General features: G+C 41.0%; 1 long non-coding RNA gene across 1 annotated transcript; it reads right to left on the bottom strand.

Annotated features, from left to right (window-relative positions):
• Positions 1-65: 65 nt before the first annotated feature.
• LOC311442431 lies at positions 66-2,503 on the bottom strand. The gene is made up of 2 exons (XR_014696641.1): positions 2,370-2,503; positions 66-1,281 (listed from the first exon to the last, which is right to left on the bottom strand). It is a non-coding gene; the product is annotated as an uncharacterized lncRNA (long non-coding RNA).
• Positions 2,504-7,953: the final 5,450 nt, after the last annotated feature.

The raw sequence follows: 7,953 nt of genomic DNA on the forward strand, positions 1-7,953 counted from the left end.
TTTCATTTATTTGAGAACCAAGACAATTTTTATTTCCCTCTGTTTTGACACATTCATACAGCAGATGGCAGTAAGAAACTTTATTAGTTTAACCACCTAGCAAAAGGGACAGTTCCACTATAGTTGGATCTCTCGTGGTTGTCACGGTCTTACAGAACAGAGTTGCTCTTATAGAGTCCTCACCCATTTACATTATTTGCTCGCTCTTGGTCAGTAAGCAGTTCTCGGGATATTATTTGTTTACAAAGTAAAGTAACACCTGCCTGATTACAGTACATGTACCATTACCTTAACACTAAAACAGTTAGACCCAGCCAAAAAACAGGCATCTCTTCCTGAACACATATGTAAATAGGTGTGTACTTACAGTTTGATGCTAAGATTAAAGTCTTCTCTGAGCTTTTTTTTTTTTTATTGAACTAAGATAATGAGTTGGTGAATTCTCCAACAACTTAGCCCACAAACATTAATCAGGAACAAATCTTGAAACATTCAAAAGATGTCTGAAGCAAGAGAAAAAATAGCATTAAAAACATGGGGTTTTTAGACACAGAGACCAATGTGCTTATCTTCAGCTGTGTTTGAACTATGATTCAGACATTTATCTTTATTCCTTGAGGAGTTCAGTTAGTAGCACTGATCCTGCTATCATCAGACCAGCAGCACAGCTCTGCCATACCCAATGTCCCCATCACAAACAGACAAAGCAGCAGCAGTGGTGGTCCCCAAGCCCAACCAGGAGCCCGGTGACTGGTCCTGACTTCTAAGCAGCAGCTCATACACCTGGACTCATACACAGTACTACAGGTTGGCCAATGCTTTTTGTTGTTGTTTGCTTTTTACACACACCATAAAAGATATATAACTCTCCTTAATGTACTCAATTTTTCTGTGTGCTGAGGATGTGTCACTTGGGAATTATTTACTTTCAATAAAATAGAAAACGAAAGTTTTATAGTGCCACATTGCTACTTCCTTTGTTTTATGAGTTGCATGCAGTCTGACAGAGATCCTAAAAACAGGATGGAGCCTGGGAAATACTTCGCATGTCAGGGAAAGGAATGCTGAAAAGGCTGTGCTGGAATTACAGACCATCCAAAGGGCACACACATTTCTTTTTCTTTCTTTTTAGCAGAAACATTAGTTTTGAAGCTCCAGTTTCTCAGGGGTGATTTCCTCATACTTGTAATTCAAAGCCTGCTTTAAACCTCTTGGGACTCAGAGGAAAAAAAATTGTCATCCACTGAAAATAAGCAATGAAGGAACATTTGGGAAAAATATCTGTGTAAAAAAAAAAAAAAAAACAACAATGACAACAGCAACAACAACAAAAAACAACACAAGAAACCACATAAAATTGTTTCCTGTTTTTCCTGAAGTTCTCCTCCAGAGAGGGATAATTTCATCCCTGAGAATGACTTCACATTTATCATTAAATATTCAGTTGCTGTGTATAATCTTTTAATCCTCTCCAGCTTCTCTCTCCACTCTGTGGGTAGACATACAATATACCATGGAAACATTGTCTTTCATGACCACTGTCCACATGAATGCAATAGGTACCAGACAGCATCACTGCCTTCAACTTTTCCAGACATACCTTTTCAAACTGAAATAGGTTGCTTTAAAAACAAAACAAAACAAAACAAAAAACACCCACAGAAGGTATAAAACACCTGAAGAATTAAGCATATTAACCCTAAAGTATAATTCTGATGCTCAAAATGCCCAAATAAACAATTATAAAGTACATGCACTTAGGAAAGCTTTCCAGCTTGCTCTAAAAGGATCTCCTCACAATTGGGTAATAAGTACTTCTCCACTCCTCCACAAAATAAAAACCTCAATAAAATGAACAAGTCCCAGACAACTATGCATGAAGAAGCGTGGCAGTGAGAACTGTGACTGCCTTACATTGCCTGACTTACTGGGGAGAGCACCTGACCATTCAGTCATGCTCAAGTGCCATGGTCGAGTGCCACCTCCACAGCACATATCTACAAGTAAGGAAGAACAGGCACAATTCCTCTGTCAAACAGAGCAACAGGAGGAAAAAATGTTTCCAAATCTACATGAATTATCACACACATCCCTGTGTGAACAACACAGTCCTGACTTGCATTTACTATCTTTATCTGTCCTTCTAGATGGAAGAGTTGATTTTTCTCAGTATCTGTTCTAGCAATTTTTCCAAACCCTCCCTTATTTGAAGATACAGCATGTCTTTTTACCTGCACCTATTGTCACAAGCAAATGCTGCTCTGCAGTTCACACAAAACACTCATCTAGCTATATGTGCATGCTGGCTTCTATCCCATTTTCCACACATTCACTGCTATGACTATCAATTTTTGTGTGGTTTCACCTACCTGTGCTGCAATTATACCTTCATTTTGCTCTTTGCTCTGCAGACATCTCCTGTGCCACTAAAAACACTCTTCGTGAGAACTGAGCACAGATAACTCAAACTGCATAGGCTAGTCAAAAACAGGAAAAAGCCTCTTATCAAATTAGTAACATCTAAGATATTTGGGTGGAGGCATTTGGCACTGGCCTTGCATATTCTTATGGGAACAAGTCCATGCATACCATACAGACTCCATTCTTTTACTTCATATCATTGTTCCCAAGCTGAGACATGTTTTGAAAGAGCTTCTCTGTAGATCTGTAAATGCACAATTATTAAATGCTACACAGATCAGTGAGAAGGTATTTTATTCTACTCCTTTCTAAACACGTAAGATAACTGTACATCAAGTCAATTGTTTTTGCACAGATTTGTGCTGCATCAGGATCACTGCAAAAACTCAAATAGGTATTTTTGTACCTCCTTCTGCATGCAGAGCTATGCAAAACAGCTAAGACCATTTTAGAAACTTCACTATTGAGGGAAGACAACTACCTGGGATGACTGACTTCTGCAGTAAGCACCAAGTGGGGGATAGTTTGTCCCTCCTGCCACTTGGAAAAACCAATCAACTGCTTGAGTTGGAAATACTATCATTTATTTTCTTTGACTTTGAACCAAACCAGAACATGCCATCAGCACAGAACAGTTCCCTGTTTTAGGTGCTATATATACCATCTGGCATACAGCAGTGTATGCCATGTACACCTGCACACACACATACTTAACTTACAGTTATACTTCAAAGTGTGATTAACAATAAAAAAAGAACAGTTTTACTACCTGTACCCTCATCTTAATGTCTGCCACTCAGCTGGATTTGTTTCATGCCATTGTCTCTGGCAACAATAATCTTGTAGTGGGAAGGTTTCAAGATATTGACAAAAGCATCAGAAGAGGATCAAGCTTAGTACCGAGGCTGAAGGGGAAGCTGTGCTCTACTTAATAACATTTTTTTTCCAAGTGGTGTAATGAGAGCTAACAAGCTTCTACATGACTTGGTGCCTGTCAAGTTTAAACAACAGGTGTGAGTAAAAAACATTTCATATATGGATAGCTGGTGTTTTTGTAAATTCTCAAACAGGAAAACAAAACAGAAACTAAGGGAAATCCCCACTTCATCTGAGAAATATATTAGTAACTGAAACAAAGGGACACACTTAAGTTTTGCTATTGAACTGAAGTACAGAGAGTAATTCTTTCATTATTGCCTCAAAGGCAAAACAGACACGGGGAAAAGAGGAACTGGGACAACAAATGTCAGAGCTTACTGGGTTTACTGTATTTTAAATAGGGATTCTGAAACCTTTCACCTTTAATACAGCATCTGGGCATCCTACTGAGACCAGCATAAACTGCTACATGCTTAGCACATTTGAGTATCAGTCTCTTTCTGTAGAAACTGAAATACAGCATTGCAATCCTAGCTGGGGACAACTGTTTATTTTTTAAACCTACACACTAAATGGTCACAGCAGCTAATGACCCAGCAGTTTTGAATCTAGAGAGAACTTCCTACTGTGCAATGACTCTGTAAAGCTCAATCCTACAAGAGTGAGACTTTGCTCTAATGGAACTGTTTGATTAAGGGTTAGTCAAATGGGTAGGCCTTAGTTGTATATATACGCCATGTATGTGTATGGACACAGTTGTATATGCACTTGTCTGGTTTGGTAAAGGGAACTTCTTTGAAACAACTGAGCTAAAATGGCACAACCCCCTGTATCATATAATCAGCTAGGTTGGAAGAGACCTCCAAGATCACCAAGTCCAGCCTCTGACCTAACATTAACAAGTCCTCCACTAAACCATATCCCTAAGCTCTACACCTAAACATCTTTTAAAGACCTCCAGGGATGGTGACTCCACCACTTCCCTGGGCAGCCTGTTCCAATGCCTCACAACCCTTTCAGTAAAGAAGTTCTTCCTAACATCCAACCTGAACCTCCCCTGGCACAACTTCAGCCCATTCCCCCTTGTCCTGTCACCAGGCACGTGGGAGAACAGACCAACCCCCACCTCGCTACAGCCTCCTTTGAGGTACCTGTAGAGAGCGATAAGGTCGCCCCTGAGCCTCCTCTTCTCCAGGCTGAACAAGCCCAGCTCCCTCAGCCGCTCCTCGTAGGACTTGTCCTCCAGGCCCCTCACCAGCTTCGTCGCCCTTCTCTGCACCCGCTCAAGCACCTCCATGTCCTTCTTGTAGCGAGGGGCCCAAAACTGAACACAGTACTCGAGGTGCGGCCTCACCAGAGCCGAGTACAGGGGGACGATCACCTCCCTAGCCCTGCTGGCCACACTGCTTCTTATACAAGCCAGGATGCCGTTGGCCTTCTTGGCCACCTGAGCACACTGCTGGCTCATATTCAGCCGACTATCCACCAATACTCCCAGGTCCTTCTCTGCCTGGCAGCTTTCCAACCACTCATCTCCCAGCCTGTAGCTCTGCTTGGGGTTATTGCGCCCCAGGTGCAGGACCCGGCACTTGGCCTTGTTGAACTTCATGCAGTTGACCTCAGCCCATCGGTGCAGCCTATCCAGATCCTCCTGCAGAGCCTTCCTACCCTCGAGCAGATCGACACACGCACCTAACTTGGTGTCATCTGCGAACTTACTGAGGGTGCACTCGATGCCCTCGTCCAGATCATCGATGAAGATATTAAAGAGGACCGGCCCCAGCACCGAGCCCTGGGGGACGCCACTAGTGACTGGCCTCCAACTGGACTTGGCTCCATTCATGGCAACTCTTTGGGCCCGGCTATCCAGCCAGTTTCTAACCCAACGAAGCGTGCGCCAGTCCAAGCCACAAGCAGCCAGTTTCTTGAGGAGAATGCTGTGGGAAACGGTGTCAAAAGCCTTGCTGAAGTCAAGGTAGACCACATCCACAGAGTGATTGTACAAACTATCTGCGCTCAATTTAAACTTGGATTTTATAGTTTCTCCTTATTTCAATCCAAATCGTTAATAGCAAATAATTGACAAAAATAATGGATTCAGAATAAACCCTTCCAACTGATCCTTTTGCTAGCTGTGGAATTCCTAATGTCTGCAATAGTAAAACTGATAGGGAAGCAGAGGGAGGACTCAGTAACTTAATTGCTCAAAATAGCAACATTTGCTCCTACTCCTCCAGATACAAAGACATACAGGCCTGTGTGCTTTTTATTGTTAACCTACAACAATAACAGTTAGTTTCAGAGCAGAGCACCTCCCATGGATTAACAACCCATTTGGGTCCCCTAGGCTGTATCTTGTACCTACAAACCTTTCCATTAATTCATTAATCTCCAGGAAATGCTCCACACTCAGACACATCTGTGTGCAAGTAATAAAAGCACACACACACATTTGCTAAATGCTGAAAAGCAGCAACTAAGGACAGCATTTTTATTTTTTTTTTTTCCCCCTGAGGCATCACTATTTCCTTGTTAAAATAATTGATCATGAAGTCCTAACTTACAGAAACTTAACCTAGATTTTGCTGATGTAGCAGGAATCACTGTCAGAAAAGATTTTGTACTTACTTGTATGGGAAGAGTTCCTACATATTGTGCTTTAAAACTAGATGAGGAGTAACAAAGAACGTAACATTCTCATGCCACCTTCCTCCATGTCAGGGGAATGCGGTAGGTGCAGGAACAAGAGGGTGCTATTGGAACAGGACAAGGCACAACTACATGGCAGCACTTGGATGGGAGGATTCACTCTTCCATAAATCAGCTTCGTGCTGTCCACCTTCCCGACTGGCCTTTGACCCCTTGTGCACAATTCTGTCTTATCATTCCCCTGTTAGCTGCTTTCTCGTCTAGTTCACTTTCTATTTTATTTTTTATTTTTTTGTAGATAGCCTGCATAAATTACATCATCCCTTTATCCTATTTTATACTGTGCATGTGTACAATACTTTCTTTTTTACAATAAACAATCACAGAATCCTGTATGTTGGAAAAGACCCTTAAGATCATGAAGTCTGCTCAATCTTTTTAAAGGAGATGCTGTTTAACCTGTATGTAGCCATCCCTCAAACCATCCAAGAGAGGGAAAAAAAACAGTACTGAGGTGCCCTGAAAGGCCAAAATATTCATATCCAAAAAACTATGTGATGTGCCTTCAGTTCATCACACTGCTAGTCAAGAAATAGCAACTGTGAAGAAAAGTATTTTCTGTGCATCTAAGATTTCTGTCTGCTTCTGTCTCACATGGTTTCTGCGCTCATATAAATTAACTGGGATATCTAGTTGCTCACTGAGTTCCCCTCATTATTAGAGGTGCCCTGCATTTATTCCATTAAAAAAAATATGCAACAGTTTTCTCTACATCTCAGACTTGCCAGTTTGTAAACTATGGAGGTTTGCAACTGAAGCCAAGAAACTTAAACAAACTTGTCTGAATTTTTCCATACCATAGTCTCGGAAAGCACACAACCCACCATGAAGAAAGAACATTACACAGCTTTCCTCCGCTAAAAGGAACTATTCCTGTATACTTTAAATATATATTTAAAGCACTATTTTTTTCAACAACTTTGCCCCTTTTGCTGTAATTCCCACATAATCTTTCACTTATGCTCGTTTTATTATTAAACAAGCCAGAAATATGGAAAAAAATAAGCACCTAAAAAAAGTATTTTCCCAAGGGCTGACCCAGGTAGAATTTTTTTCCCCCTTTTTTCCTTTTTTCTTTTAACTTCATAGCTGGCTAATTACTTTCTCATTTTGCTGCCACTAGTAAGATATTGCAGCAGTCATAAGACAGCCTAGCAAAACATATTCCAAGAACACTGACAGTATAGTGAAGTTTGCCAATTTAATCCCGATTTTGAACACCATCAGTGATGGCAGAAATCTGTCAGTATGCACAATTGCATAATACCTTTTACAGACTCAGATTTCTCAGTCAGGTGCTAGAGCTCTGACAGACAGAGCTCTATAGGTGCAGGCTACTGTTTTAACTTCACTTTTTAAAGACAAGGGCTTAGATGTCACTCTTACCTCTGTCCCTCCTCCTGTTTAACAACTCACATTTTTGTGAAAGTAAGGAACCATTAAATAAGTTAGAAACAGAATGCCTGTGAGCGTCCTGCTGGAAGGAAAGGCACACCCTACAGCAGGCCTTGCTTTTTCCTACATATCAAAGAAATCCCAAGAGGGAAGCCAAGAGAACTCAAATGCATCAGTATCTGCAAAAAAAAACAACCAACTTCACTGCATGTTTAAAATCAACCACAAGACATGAAACTGCAAGAAGGCAGGTTCTGCCAGTTTCAGTGCTCTCAGTGCTGCTTATTTAATTGGAAGAAAACTCACAAAACAACCAAGACAATTACAGAGCATGGCTGCACAACAATGGTAGATTTCAGTCTCTCAAATATGTTTCCGCATTGAAGAAAAGGGCGAGTAACACGCCAAATCAAGACACGCACACTGGGGAATGCTGAATGAGGCAGGGTTTTGCCATTTAAACAAATTTTGGAGTTAACATTTCTAACAAATTACCTTCAAGAGAAATTCCTATTTGTTTGGCATAGAGTTAAGTCAAGAACCTGACTT

Source organism: Aythya ferina (genome assembly GCF_964211825.1).
Source record: "Aythya ferina genome assembly, chromosome: 11".
In the NCBI taxonomy this organism is placed as follows: Eukaryota; Metazoa; Chordata; class Aves; order Anseriformes; family Anatidae; genus Aythya; species Aythya ferina.